Raw genomic sequence first — 13387 nt, 5'->3', positions numbered from 1 at the left:
CCATAACCGAGAGATTCAGGAACTCCATCAGCTGGTGTGGTTACCAGAGATGGTCCCCTCCTCGAACCAGGGACCTTGGGCACAACCTCTGCTCCCCGAGATCCAAGACCCGGTTCCTTTGCTGGAGGAGAGAGGGGCCAGGCGGGGAACATGGCCCCCCCCCCAGACCAAGCAAACGTAGAGGAAGATGCAGAGCGTCCGCAGGCCACGTGTACACCAGCACTGGACAGTGACACCGGGGACTGGACGCTTCTGCCTGGGCGATGGGATCCTTCTCAGTCTGCAGGAAGCAGAGACAGTTTCCCAGGAGGCAGGAGCCCTCCAAGAATGACCTTTTACGAAGAAACAAGACGTGACGCATCTCTGTGCCTTATCGAGGAACTTCAGCAAATGGCCCCTCTCTTCTCCCCTCCCATCCTGTCACTGCCACTGAGGCGGTCTTGTCTTTGTCGGAAGAGCTGGAACACATTCCGCGGGGATTCCCGCAGCCCCTTTGATAATGGTTGGGCCAGAAACAAACGCTCCCTCAGCAGCCGTTCCCCACCCGCTGGCCACGCCCTTGTGGGCACCCCGGTAGCTGCCCCTCCTGGAGGACAGGTACCCCCTCCCCAGCACCGACCGACCACACAGGGATGTCTTCCCAACTGGCAGGCAGCCCAGGTGGAGAACCCGCGGGGCTGCAGATCCAAGCCTGGGGACCCCCGGGTCCTCAGCTACGCTCCAGCCCACCTCCTGCCCCCACACAGAGCAAGGTTGAGGCAATGAGCTGGGTGCGGGAAGAGCGTCTGGGTTCGCCAGCAGCCCCCACCCCGCCCCGCCGTGTTGTGCACCCTCATGGCATTGTGCTGGTTTTTGTTATGTGAAAATATTCTGGAAGTAAATTCTCTTTCTGCATCAGACCGAGCGAGGGCGCTGCGTGCTGCGTGTGTGTTTCTCCCTGGCTGACTGCCTAGCGAGGGATCCCCCAGCACGTGGCTTCTGTCGGGTTAAAGCCAGGTGAGCCTGTGCACCTGGGCTGCATCCGGCCACGAGGTGGCCCTGCCCTGTGCCCCCTCTGCCCAACATCTCCCTGGCGCCCTGCATGGATCCTGTCGACAGTGGGGGCCCAGCCCTCCCTGTGCACGGGGAGGGAGTTCGGGGCAGGGACCTCCCACCCCCGGGCTAGCCTCGCTCTTCATGTCACGTCACACACACGCCACCACGGTGCAGTTTCCTTCATGCTCAGTGTTTTTTATTTGAAAAGGAAATTTGCAGAAAAGTGTAAAACCAACGTCATTGGCCATGAAGAAAAAGTAACCATCAAAGAAGCTCAAATAAAAAGGGGATCTTACAACAGAAAGCCTGGTGGGAGGGGCACAGGGGCAGGAGGGTGGGGGTCTGTCGGTGACAAAGACACAGACATCCCACAAGGATGCTCTTTTTTCTTCTCATAAGGACACTAATCATTGGATTTGGGGCTCACCAGATGATCCAGGATGATTTCATTAGAAAATCCTTAATTATATCTGTGAAGACCCTTGTTCTGAATAAGGTCCCAGGTTCCAGGATGTACCTTTTTGGAGGGCCACCACTCAGCTCACTATGGGAGAGCCACCAAGGGGTGGGAGGAGCAGCCAGCTGTGGAGTAGGAGGAAAATCAGGGATGCCTGGAGGGAGCAGTCGCTGGCCGGGCCCTGCTGAGGCTGGACCAGGGGCCTGGCAGGGTGGGGACGGTGGCTGAGGGGCTTGGAGAGGATTTGGACAGGTTTCCTGTAAGGGGGAGGTGTGAGCTATCACTGGAGGGAGGGGTGGGCTGAGCAAGGATGCTTCAGTGAGAAAGTGACAACAGCTCTGTTGCTGATGGAATGATCCAGAAGGGAGAGGAAACTGCTGTAGCTATTCCTGCAAGAGGGCTCCAGGAGTAGAGGCCCTGATCATGGTCAGGAGCAGAGACAGATCACCAATGGTGACAGGATGGCCACAGGGCAGGAGGGTGGTCCTGCTTGCTTCTTGCCAGACTCCTTTAGCTCAGGATCTCTCTCCCTGAGCACTGTTGACATCAGGAGGCCAGATCACTCTCAGTGGCGGGGCGTCCTGGGCACTGCAGGTGCTGAACAGCATCCCTGGCCTCCACCCACTCCATGCCAGCAGCACCCCCAGTCGTGACAACCACAAATGTCCCCAGACATTGCCCAGTGTCCCCTGGGGGCAGCATCAACCCCCATTGAGAACCCCTGTTTTTAAAATTCCTTTCTTTTTTTTGAAGGATGGCTAGTACAGGGGTTGAACCGTGGACCCTGGTGGAGAACCACTGTCTTAGCTGCAAAATTTAACAAAATTATTATTGACAGAAATCAAGAGCGGCAACTGAATTGGAAAAATTGATGTAGTTTTCTTAAAAGTCTGATTGAGAGGGCTGGCCCGTGGCTCACTCGGTAGAGTGCGGTGCTGATAACACCAAGGCCCTGGGTTCGGATCCCATATACGGATGGCCGGTTCGCTCACTGGCTGAGTGTGGTGCTGACAACACCAAGTCAAGGGTTAAGATCCCCTTACCGGTCATCTTTTTAAAAAAAAAAAAACCCCTCAGTAGACCTGCGTCTTCAAGACGGCTTTAGTGTGGCCACTGCTTCAGGGTTACCGCGGAGATGGGTTAGCCCAACACCTCTCCTCAGGTCGCCAGGATTCCTGAATAACACCTGGTTCCATTTTTACTAACATTTGACTTTTGGGTCATTTGCTTTCACTGGGGGCAAGCAGCCGGACTTGGACTCGGTGACAGATTTTGGGGAGCCTCAGCCGGGAGCCGAGAGCCCCCCAGTATTAGATGGAGACTGTGAGTTGGACTACAACCGAGTGCAGAGGTTGCCAGGAGGACCACTGAGTGGCACCTTGCAGGGGACGCTACGATGCAGGAAGGCAGGACCACAGCCACGCTGGAAATAGCTGCATCACACACCCTGATTCAGAATCCCAAATGGGACTGTTGCATGGCTGTATCAATCTTCTGGGGCTGGTGTAACAAAGTACCACAAACAGGGTGGCTTAAAACAACAGAGATATTTTTCTGTCACAGTTCTGGAGGATAACAGTCCACGAGCAAAATGTCATCAGGGCCACACTCCCACTGAAGCCTCCAGGGGAGGTCCTTCCTGCCCCTTCCAGCTTCTGGGGCTTCCAGCATCCCTTGGCTTGTGGTCACGTCCGTTCAGTCTCGGTCTCTGTCTTCACATGGCTTTCCTTCTTTGTCTTTGTATATACTAACTCTTCTTCTAATAAGAACGCAGTCACTGGATTTAAGGCCTACTCCAACCCAGTGTGACCTCATCTTTATCTTATGTTTTTTGTGGGTAGCCATTATGGGGATCTGAACCATTGACCTTTATGTTATTAACACTGTACTTTAACCAACTGGCCAGTCCTCAGTATGACCTCATCTTAATTTAAGACATTACATCTGCAGCAACCCTGTTTCCAAATAAAGTCACATTCTAAGACCTCTACTGTGCCCAGGCCTTGGCCCCAGGGAGTGGGTGTAAAGGGAGCTCTGGGGGGCCGGCCTGTGGCTCACTCAGGAGAGTGTGGTGCTGACCACACCAAGTCAAGGGTGAAGATCCCCTTACCAGTCATCTTTAAAAAAATAAATAAATAAAAATAAAAGGAACTCCGGGGGCTGGCCAGTCAGCTCACTTGGGAAAGCATGGTGCTGGTAACACCAAGGTCAAGGGTTTGAATCCCTGTACTGGCCAGCTGCCCCCACAAAAGTTTATTTATTATTTTATTTTACTATTTTTTTAAAAAGATGACCGGTAAGGGGATCTTAACCCTTGACTTGGTGTTGTCAGCACCACGCTCTCCCAAGTGAGCTAACCGGCCATCCCTACATAGGGATCCGAACCCGTGGCCTTGGTGTTACCAACACCACACTCTCCCAAGTGAGACATCGGTCAGCCCCCCCAAAAAGTTTTTTTTAAAAAAAGGCTCCCTGTCAGGACATTACATGCTCGACATTCAGAATGAGTAAGTCACCCTGGTTTTCCAGGACTTTCCCAATTTCAGCACTGGAGTTCCAACAGCCCACCCAGGAAACCTGGGCAAACTGGGATGGTTGGTCACCCTGTGCTATATCTAAATAGGAGGGCAGATGCCCCAGAGGCCAACAATGGTGGAGGACTGTATCTGCTTCACGTTTTTCTTTTTTGTGGGCAGCAGGCCAATATGGATATCTGAACCCCTGACCTTGGTGTTAAGACTGTGATCCAACCACTTAGCTGACCGGCCAGCCCCCTGCTTTGCATTCAACATAAAACATGTACCAGTCTCCTCTGTGCTCAACGTTCCCAGGGGAGGGTCTGATTGGCTCACCCTGGGCCAATCAGAGATGTCCAGGTGGTCACATGTACAGACCTGGTTGCTGGGGACCTAATCTTGGTGCTATGGGCTGTTCTCAGGGGTTGGGAGACCTGTGAGACGGATGGTTCCCCCCTGGCACTGCTGCACCCTCAAGGCCTCAATCTCTCCATGGCTGCTGCCACCCCTGACCCTTACAGCCTCTCTCATGTGTCTTCTGGCCTCAGTTTCCCCTCTGGAGCTCACAACTTCCAGAGAGAGAGAACTCTGACTTGTCCCAACCAGTCACGCGCAGATGGTGCCCACCCTGACTTGGGTCAAGCACCCTCCTCTGCTACAGCCACTAGGACTGGGGTGGGGCAGGGTGCTGGGCCCCATCACGCATGACACCAGGAGGCAGTGCTACCTGATGGTTAAAGGCAGCAGTATTGGAGGTTCTAATCCAGGAGATGGTGGGTAATTCACTTTATGTCTCTAAGCCTCAGTTTCTATATCTGGAAAATGGGAATGGGCAAGTTAGAATCCCTACCTTGTGGGGAGAGAGGCCTGGCTGCAGGAAGCGCTAAGTCAATTCAATTTGATAAATTGGGGGTGGGGGTGGCCAGTTAGCTCAGTTGGTTAGAGTACAGCCTTGTAACACCAAGGTCAAGTGTTCAGTTTCCAGTACCAGCCAGTTGCCAAAAGAAAACAAAAAAACAAAAACAAAAACAATTTGATAAATTGGAACCAGGGCACCTGCTTGTGCCTGGGCCTGCACTGGACGCTAGGACACAGCCCCGAGCCCTGACCTAGGGGTCTCTCCTCAAGGAGGGGGCAACAGTTGGACATGCCTCTCTTATCAGTGTACGAACAGAAATGAAGGGGCTTCCTGCCGCCTGTCTCCTCCCCCAAACTCACAGCTGTTTGGAGTTGATTGGGAGGCTGGGACATTAAGGTCCCCAAAGGGGCTGTTTCCCACCCCCAGCTTTTCCAGTGACTTAATCCCCATGATTAAAGCTGAAAGGAATCAGGAACATGTGGACAACATTTGAAGTGGGTTAAACCTGAGAATGCATGAAAGGCCATGTGCATTTTCAAAGATCCAGAGTGATTAGGGAGAAATACGAGTTTGAGGCTGAAGGTCCTATGCTTGGCAGTTTTTCATTTATTAGTTCATGGGTTCCCACAATATACCCACGGGACTATTGTTAACCCCAACTTACAGAGGATGATGCAGATGACCAGAGAGGATGCGTGACCTACCTACAGTCACACAGCATTTGGATGGCATAGCTCCAGCCTTGGCTTCACTGTCTGCATTCTTTTAGCTGCACAAGCCACCCTTTTGTAGAGTCAAGGCTGTAAATCAGGTTTAAGGGACAAATACCTTTGGAGGGGAGTACACAGTGTCCCCTGCACCAGGGGTTAAGTACCTTAAAGCAGGTTTTCCTCAACATCAAGAGTGGGAGAGAACAGGAGAGAACGGGAAGTCTGAGGAAACAAAACCCCGAGTCCCCCAAATTCTGCGAAGGCTGTGGGGATTATTCATTCACTCATTCACCACATTTGGCTACCACAGGCAGATTGAGCACCTACTGTATGCCAGGCCTCGTGCTGGCACAGTTGGAGGAGACTGATGTTAAACACACTCCATTTTGTTGCAGAAGGACAGGATCGTGATGTAGTGAGCCGGGATCACAGGGTCGGGGCTTGGGCTTCCTCAAGAAGTGGCATTTCACAAAGGACAGGAGGAGGACAAGGATCCAGGCCAGACTGCTGCAGAACAACACATGGCAACCTCCGTCTCAGCGGGCTGGTGCTGGCCCCTGCAACGCTGCCATTCAGCCTTGCCACTCCGGCTGAATTCTTCTCCCCTGTTTTTTCTTTGCAGCCCTCTCTGTTTGCAGTTGGCAGGACTGTAGCAGGAGCTCATAGAACCTCCCAGTCTTACTGCATCTTGCTTTTTGCCTTTAGGGTTCGGCCTTTCCTGACCGTCCAGCCAACGAAGGCGTCCTCCACTCGGGCACTCTGCCATGCCTTTCTCCCCTTCCCGGACGGAGGACTCCCCGGGAGCCGCCGCCTAGAGTCCCGCTCACCGTCCTGTTCTCCGAGCCACCGCAGGCACTTATTACACATGTAGCCATGTGTCTCCTGCAACTCTGGAAGCGTCCCCTGCCTGGGGAGTACAGTGGGGCAGGTGGAGAGGCCACCGTTTCTGTACCTTGACTTTGCCTATGCTGGGTAAATTGGCCTCACTGTGCAATATCTGGGCACGCCACCCGGTCCCCAGGTGTCCTCCTCCGTCTGGGGGGCGGACAGACAATGCCCGAGCGCGCACTTTGAAAGCTGCACGTACCGAGCGCCAAGTGCGTGCAGGGCCCATGGTTGGCATGGGAGGCCCAGCAGTACACTTAACCGGTTGTCCCGGATTACCGGCTGCAGACGTGGGGGCCCCGGAGTCCGGCTCACTTCCTGCGCCGAGACCCTCTCCTCCGCTCCTTTTACGTCACGATCCCCCCGACCCCGCCCACCAGGCGCCGGTAGTCGTCCTGGAGTTGCTTCCCGGTGCCCCGGGAACCCGGGCGCGAACCCCGTGCGCCCAGACCAGCTCCCTCCGAGCCGGCCGCCCGCCCCGCGCCGACCCCGCCCGCGGTGCCGCCGCCCGTGACGTCAGATGGCGAGACCGTGACGCCACAGCCGCGGCGGTAGGGTGGCGCCGGGGCGACCGGCCACGCGTCGCCATGGAGACGGCAGGGCGGGGACGATAGGGTCGCGGAAGCCCCGCCCCCCGGGGGTGTGGAAGCCACCGGACCCCTTCCCCACTCGCTCGCGTCCCCGCGGCCACGCGCCTCTGGGGTCCCCGAGGGCAGCGGCGCAGCGGGCCACAAAGCGGCCGCAAAGCGTGGAGGCCGTCGCACGGCGCCGCCCGCTGTCGCAAAGCGGCGCGCGAGCGGCCGGCCCGGGCCCGCCCCACCCCGCGCTGTGACGTGCGCGCCTGCGCAGTGGCGCGCGCAGCCGCCGCCCCCCGCTGGCCGACGCTGGCGGCGTGAGGCGCGCGGCCCGGAGCGGGCGCGGCGGAGCCCCACCATGCGGAGGCCGGCCCCGGCGGCGCGGGAGCCGGAGCGGGGGCCCGAGCAGACGCCGGAGCCCGAGCACGAGAGGCCGCGGGGCCCGGAGCGGGGGGCCGAGCCGCGCTGCTGAGGCCGGCCCGACGCCCGGCGCCGCCCGCGGGCCCGGCCACGGCGGAGCCCAGGTAACGACGCGCGCGCCCGGACCCCGACCCAGACCCTGCGCCCCGCCGGCCCCGCCCCTTGCCCCAGACCCTAGCCCGACGTCCCGGAACCGGCGTCCCCCGACTCCGTCCCGGGCCCCGACCCGGACCCAGCTCCCTGGACTACGACCCCAAGTTCCGGACGCCGACTCCGGCCCTGCACCCCGCCGACTCCCACGCTCAGGTCCCCACCACTCCAGTGAGCCCCACACTCCAAATCCTGTCCCCGCTGACCCCGCACTCCGGACCCCAGCGCCCCCCACACTCGGGTCCCTACAGTCCCAGTGACCCCTACACAAGACCCTGCCCCCCTGATCCCGGCAGTCCCTGGTGACCCCCACACTTCAGACCCCGGCGCCTTCCTACATCCCGCTGACCCCCACACTGAGGCCCCCACTGCCCCAGTGGCCCCCACACTCCAGTCCCTGGACCCACTGAGCCCGGGCTGCAGATCCTGGCGTTCCCCAGTGACCCCCACACCCCGACCCCGCTGCCCTCCCCCGACCCTTTAGTCCTCACCCAACCTGCCCTCTCTGCTGCCTCCCCAGTGTTCAAGGCCACTCACCGCCCACTCACCTGTGCACCCCCCACCCCCACTCTCTGTCCTGAGGCCCCACGCGCATCTTGTCCCATAGTCTCTCTTGTCTTTGCCTGGCCCCCAGCCTCTCCCCACGCTGCCATGTCCCCCTCCCCACTTTGTGGTCCTGAAGTTCTTGAGGGGAGATCAGGGGACTTGGGTCGAGGCAGGGGGTCTCATCTGGTGGGACTTGTTGCGGTGCTGCTTGGGAACTGCCGGCTCAGCCCTCCCCCTTCCGCTCGGGCCCCCGGCTTTGTTTTCCGGAAACACACGGATCAGGGAGGGAGGGTGAGATGTCTGAGCGGGCCCGCGGCGCCCACACTGATCCCGCCCTGGCCCTCTCCCCCAACTTTCTTGGGGGAAGGCTCTCCCGTTGAGGGGTGGGAGCGAGAGGATGTTCCGGGATTGTTGCGTTCTGGGCCAGGCCGGCCTTGGGGGCAGCTGGTTCTCGATTCCCATGGCCTCCGGATGGCATTGTTTGCAGGAAAACAGCCCTGGAGGGTTGTGTGTGGAGGTGGAGTCCTCCGTTTTCTCCCCATCCCCTCCACAGGGGAGCCCAGGCCTGGGCCAGCGACTGCACGTTGGGATGGTCGTCCAAACCCAGCCCCGGCACACGCAGGAGCCTCCTGTGGTGTCTCCCGGCCCCCAGAGGCCCTGGTGGCTCGTGGGTGTGAGAGATGACTGGGGCGGTACAAAGGCTGCATTCTGGGGGAAGCCACAGGGAAGGGGCTGTGGGGGTGGCAGCTGGAGGTGCCAGGGCTCCCTGCCTGACCCGGGGGCCTCAGGGAAGGGAACAGAGTGAGCGCCGCCGCAGGTTTGCAAGGGGGAAGTTGGCGGTAGTCCGCGGCAGTTCGTTTTTGTGTTCCCGTGTCTGCGTGCTGGGCGGTGCTGGCTGACGGTTTCCCAGCAGCTCGTGCAGGCACGCACACGCCTGCCTGCAGTCTCCAGGCCCTCGGATGCCTTGGTCAGCCCCCCAGGGGAGGAGCAGGACGGCTGCGTGGGGGCGAGCTGGGGGTCCCGATGGGGAGGGCTAGACCTGGGGCTAAAGAGGCCAGCTGTGTCTGCAGCAGGACTGGGCAGTGGGCAGACAGGGGTGAAGTCTGGGAGGAGCTGCCTCTGCCCCCTCCCCCTGGTGGTCTGTGGTGGTCTTTGAGCCACAGGCCTGGTCTTACCGTGCCAGGCTTCCTGTCTGATTTCCATCTCCTGTGCTTCCTCTGAAGAGAGTGAGGGACGAAGGGATGCCATGGGCTCTGGGCGTGTCCGGGAGGCCAGCCCGGCCGTGGCGCTGTCCACCAGAACTTAGTGCAGGCAGGTTTCTTTGAGTTACTGATTTGGGTTTCTTTTTACTTTTTTTCTTTTCCTCCTTTTTAATTAGGCGGTGATTACCTCTGGGTTGCACAGCAAGTAGGTGAGGGTTTCTAATTGGAAGTCTTCCTACCTGCTCATCCTGGGAAGCCAGCAATTAATTTGGGAATCGTGTGGCATGCCAGACCGACATGGAGTTACTTGTGTCTGTGGGAACTTGTGGGTGGGTCGGTGCACACCTGGGAGGCAGGCCCTAGGGGCTTCTGTAGAGGACTGTCCTGTTATACCTTTGCCGTCCCCTCTGGGTCCCCACAGAGCTGCCCCAGGCCACCACTTGAGCAGCCCCTGCCTCCACAAGGGGCTTGTGGTCCATCGAGGCCTAGACCAAGGCTGGGCAGAGGATGGGGTGGGTGGCAAGGAGGAGGCAGGAGAGGTAGGGCTGGGGGTGCTGCTGGAACTGAGCACCAGCACGGCACAGGCAGGGGCTGTGGCCTCCAGTCCTTTGGGCAGCGTTGGCACGTTAGTATCAGTGGGGGACAGGTGGGCCCCACTGGAGGAGGCCTGGTCTGTGGAATACTGATCAGTGTTGTGGTGGTGGCGGTGGGGCAGTTGCAGGGGCTTTGTCCACCCATCAGCCTTGTGTTTGATGTCCCACTAGGGCTCGGTGGCTGTGCTCACGCTGGATCGAGGTCTCGTCATCCTGAGCTGGGCATCAGGGTGAAGAGGCCTGTCCAGCTGGTCTGTGTGTGTTCTTACTACCGACATTTGTTAAGTATCTGCTGGTGCTGGCACACATCTAGGCATGAGGCACCCAGCAGTGAACCGAACAGACGGAGTCACCATGCTTGCCTGAACAGAGGCGTCTGAGCAGAGGCCCGGCTGTTCTGGGAGGTCCCCCCTAAATTGGGTAGCTCAGTGTCTGATTCCTTCCTCATTCCAGAGCTTCTTTGGGACCTCTGCTGGGTGACCTCCGGTGAAGTGAGTGGAGTAGCCCCACTTTACAGATGAGGAAGTCGAGGCCTAAGTGACCTGCTTGAGGAGAGGAGGAACTGGGTTGATGGAGGGCGAGCCCCATGCTGTGCACTTCATGACCCACAGAGCCAGCCAGGAGGGGCAGTGACGTGGGAAGCCCAGCTGTGGCCAACTGGACCTGCCCTGCTGCGAGGACGCATCTGCCTCAGCTCCTGTGCTCCTGGTCCAGGGGCCCATGCCTGTGCCACCTTATCCACGTTCAGGTGCAGCTGTCTGCATAGGTGGACTTGTCTAGAAAGTGGATCCTACTCTCTGCCCTGGCTGGGGCTCAGACACATGTTAGGCCTGAGGCTGGGCTGGACCTCAAGGTGAGGTGTTAGTAGGTCTCCACTGGCTCCTGAAATGCAGAGAAGCGTACCTGGAGCGTTTCAGTGACTTCCTCAGACCCGCTTCTGTGAGCAGAGGCTGCCAGCTGACATTGGTTTGCCTGGCCCTGTCATCTGACAAAATCCTCTCTGGGGCCTGACACTCAGGTGGGGGCGGGACCCTGAGCAGGGCCCCAGGGTGGCTCCCACCTGTCTCTCCTCCTGCCCTGACCCTCCTATAAAGGGGCACCCACCTGCTCCTTCTCCGCTTCTGCGTCTGCCCCCACCCACTGCACTTTGTCACCAGCTGGGAGACGCCATCCTGGACAGAGCAAGGGCACGGATGTCGCAGGCATGGCTTCTGGGGTGGAGTAAGAGAGCCCTGCCTGAGAGCCACAAGGTAGGATCTTCCCGTGCTGCCCCCAGTGGCCTGTCTTTGGCAGACTGCCCTGGATTCTAAGTGTCTCAGGCTCAACCTGGCGCCTTCTCCTCTTGTCCAGTGCCCCCTCACCACTACCTCTTCTCAGAGGTCTTGCATGTACCTGTGCTTGTCCCTGAGGAGCTGGGACCCTGTTGCAGGTGGGACCAGCCGAGGGCAGGGCCGCCAGTCTGAGCTGCATTAGTGGGCGCCAGGGCAGTGTGGAGCTTCAGCTTTCTGCTCAAGCAAAGCCCCTGGGGTGGTTGGGTATCTGGCGTGGGGTCCCTCTCAGGGCTTCTGAGGTGCCCTCAGAGAAGGTGTAAACAGTGGCACATCTCCTTGCTCAGAAGTCCCGAGTGGCTCCCTGTGCTCGGGAAAAAGCTGTGCTCTGGGCCCTGACAAGGCAGCCCCCTGCTTGGGTTGCCTCCCCTGGTGCATCCCCTGCTGACCCTCAGAGGGCAGCCCAGGGCCGCTCCTCGAAGCCCCCTCCCGCCCATTTGGGCCTGCGCTCCTTGGGAAGGTTCAGTAACCTCCCCGCAAGCTGAGATGGTTTTAGGTTCCAGTTGGCCAGCACGCCAGACCTGGGATGCTAAGTCTCCTCTTAAAGTTTCTCTACTTAAATTCCAAAAGTGTGTTGGAGGAGAAAAGCAAGGCCCCCAGGGCACGGCACAGGGGCAGAGGATTGGCTGCAGCAGGACGGGATAGGGCTGGGTGGGTGGCCTCGGGGCCTCCGCCAGTGGATGCCAGTCTGGCTGGCCTGACCCCCGGGGCGCAGCGTCAGTCACCACCCAGTGCTCTCATCCAGAGCTGGCTGCTTCCACCTCCAGAACCAAGGACCAGAAGAGTGGCCACGGCCCAGCCCGCAGGAGGAGGGCGGGCTGGGGAACCTGGGGACAGGGCCCGATGGCCCCCACGGTGGTCCTGGGCTACCTGGGTTACTGGGGATCAGCAGCAGCCCTGGGGCTGTCGATGGATGACTGTCTAAAGGCAGAAATAGATGCAGTGGATTACTTCATGTGGCCCGGAATTTTACATTGATGCTTAACTCACCTTGAAGTCTTAAAAAAATTGTGCTTAAAGACGACCCTCGGTGACTGGGAGTCCCACTCTCCAGAGTAAGGCGACCCTGCGGCCTGGTCTGGGTCCCTGGAAGGCCATCTCTGACATCTCCCTCTTTGGACATGGTGCTGGAGGCAGCGTCCCCGTAGGGCCTGTCTTCCTCAGGACTGAGGTGACCCCAGGACACTTGTGCAACCTGCAGTGACCTCTGTCCTTTCCCATCTGGGGATGCAGGGCATGGCCAGTTCACACAGATAACCAGTGTCTGCTGGGGGGACTTCGGCATGACGTGAGCACGGTGTAGGTGTGTGGTGGGCCACATGCCACCCCAGGTTCTGGGGATGCCCCTGACTGGGCTGCACCTGCGTTTGTTATGCTGAGGTGAGTTTTGAGTTCCTGTGCCGATGGCGGGTGCTACAGGTGACTGCAGGGCAAGGGACACCTGTGGCTGCAAGGGTCTTAGGTGACTGTCAGGGACATGGCAAGAGCCCCTAGAGCTTTCCCTGCAGGGGTGCCATAGGCATCTTGATGTTTTGTTTAGTTTTTGCAAGTTACCCCGGGGGTTAGGAAGCCTTGGCCAAGAAGTTCCAGAATTATTCATGGTGGGGGGCTCCTGGGAGCAGACACAGCAAGGGGCACCCTTCCCCAGTGCTTTTAGCAATGGCCTTGGGCCCTGAGGGGTCCTCATGTGCTGGCAGGATGGTTGCCTCTAAGAGCATTTATCACATGTCTGTGCTCAGGTGTGCGTGAGCATCCGCACTGTGTCCTGCAGATCAGGTGTATAGACTGCCCAGGCACGTGCTGTGTGAGGCTTAGCGCCGCCCTTGGTCGGTGCCTGGGGGCCTGGGTGGCCGGGACAGCGCTGAGGCTCGTGGGTGGGTTCCACCTGAGTCCTCACGCAGCAGTGGTGAATCAGCCCTTCTTTGGCTCCTCATGGTCTCTCCTGTGTCTGCGTCCTTTACTTCCTGTGGGCACATACCCCTGGATTCCTCTGAAAGATTTATAGGTGGTCTCTCTCGAACAAGCCAGCTACACACTGGTCCCACTGAGCAGGAGGTGTGGCCTTGGCCTGGACTTTGGTCCTGCAGGGGAATGGGCCATGTTGTCGGTGG

The 13387-nt window shown here is 58.8% G+C and overlaps 1 protein-coding gene across 1 annotated transcript in view; it reads left to right on the top strand.

Annotated features, from left to right (window-relative positions):
- Positions 1 to 7346: 7346 nt before the first annotated feature.
- CSNK1G2 (casein kinase 1 gamma 2) overlaps positions 7347 to 13387 on the top strand; it is a 29936-nt gene continuing 23895 nt past the window's right edge. Inside the window, exon 1 of the mRNA XM_063109521.1 lies at positions 7347 to 7561. The gene's annotated coding sequence lies outside the window, so the exon portion shown is untranslated. The remainder of the gene's footprint in view (positions 7562 to 13387) is intronic.

This window comes from Cynocephalus volans, chromosome 10 (genome assembly GCF_027409185.1).
Source record: "Cynocephalus volans isolate mCynVol1 chromosome 10, mCynVol1.pri, whole genome shotgun sequence".
Lineage (NCBI taxonomy): Eukaryota > Metazoa > Chordata > Mammalia > Dermoptera > Cynocephalidae > Cynocephalus > Cynocephalus volans.
This window is presented reverse-complemented; position numbering and strand designations above follow the sequence as displayed.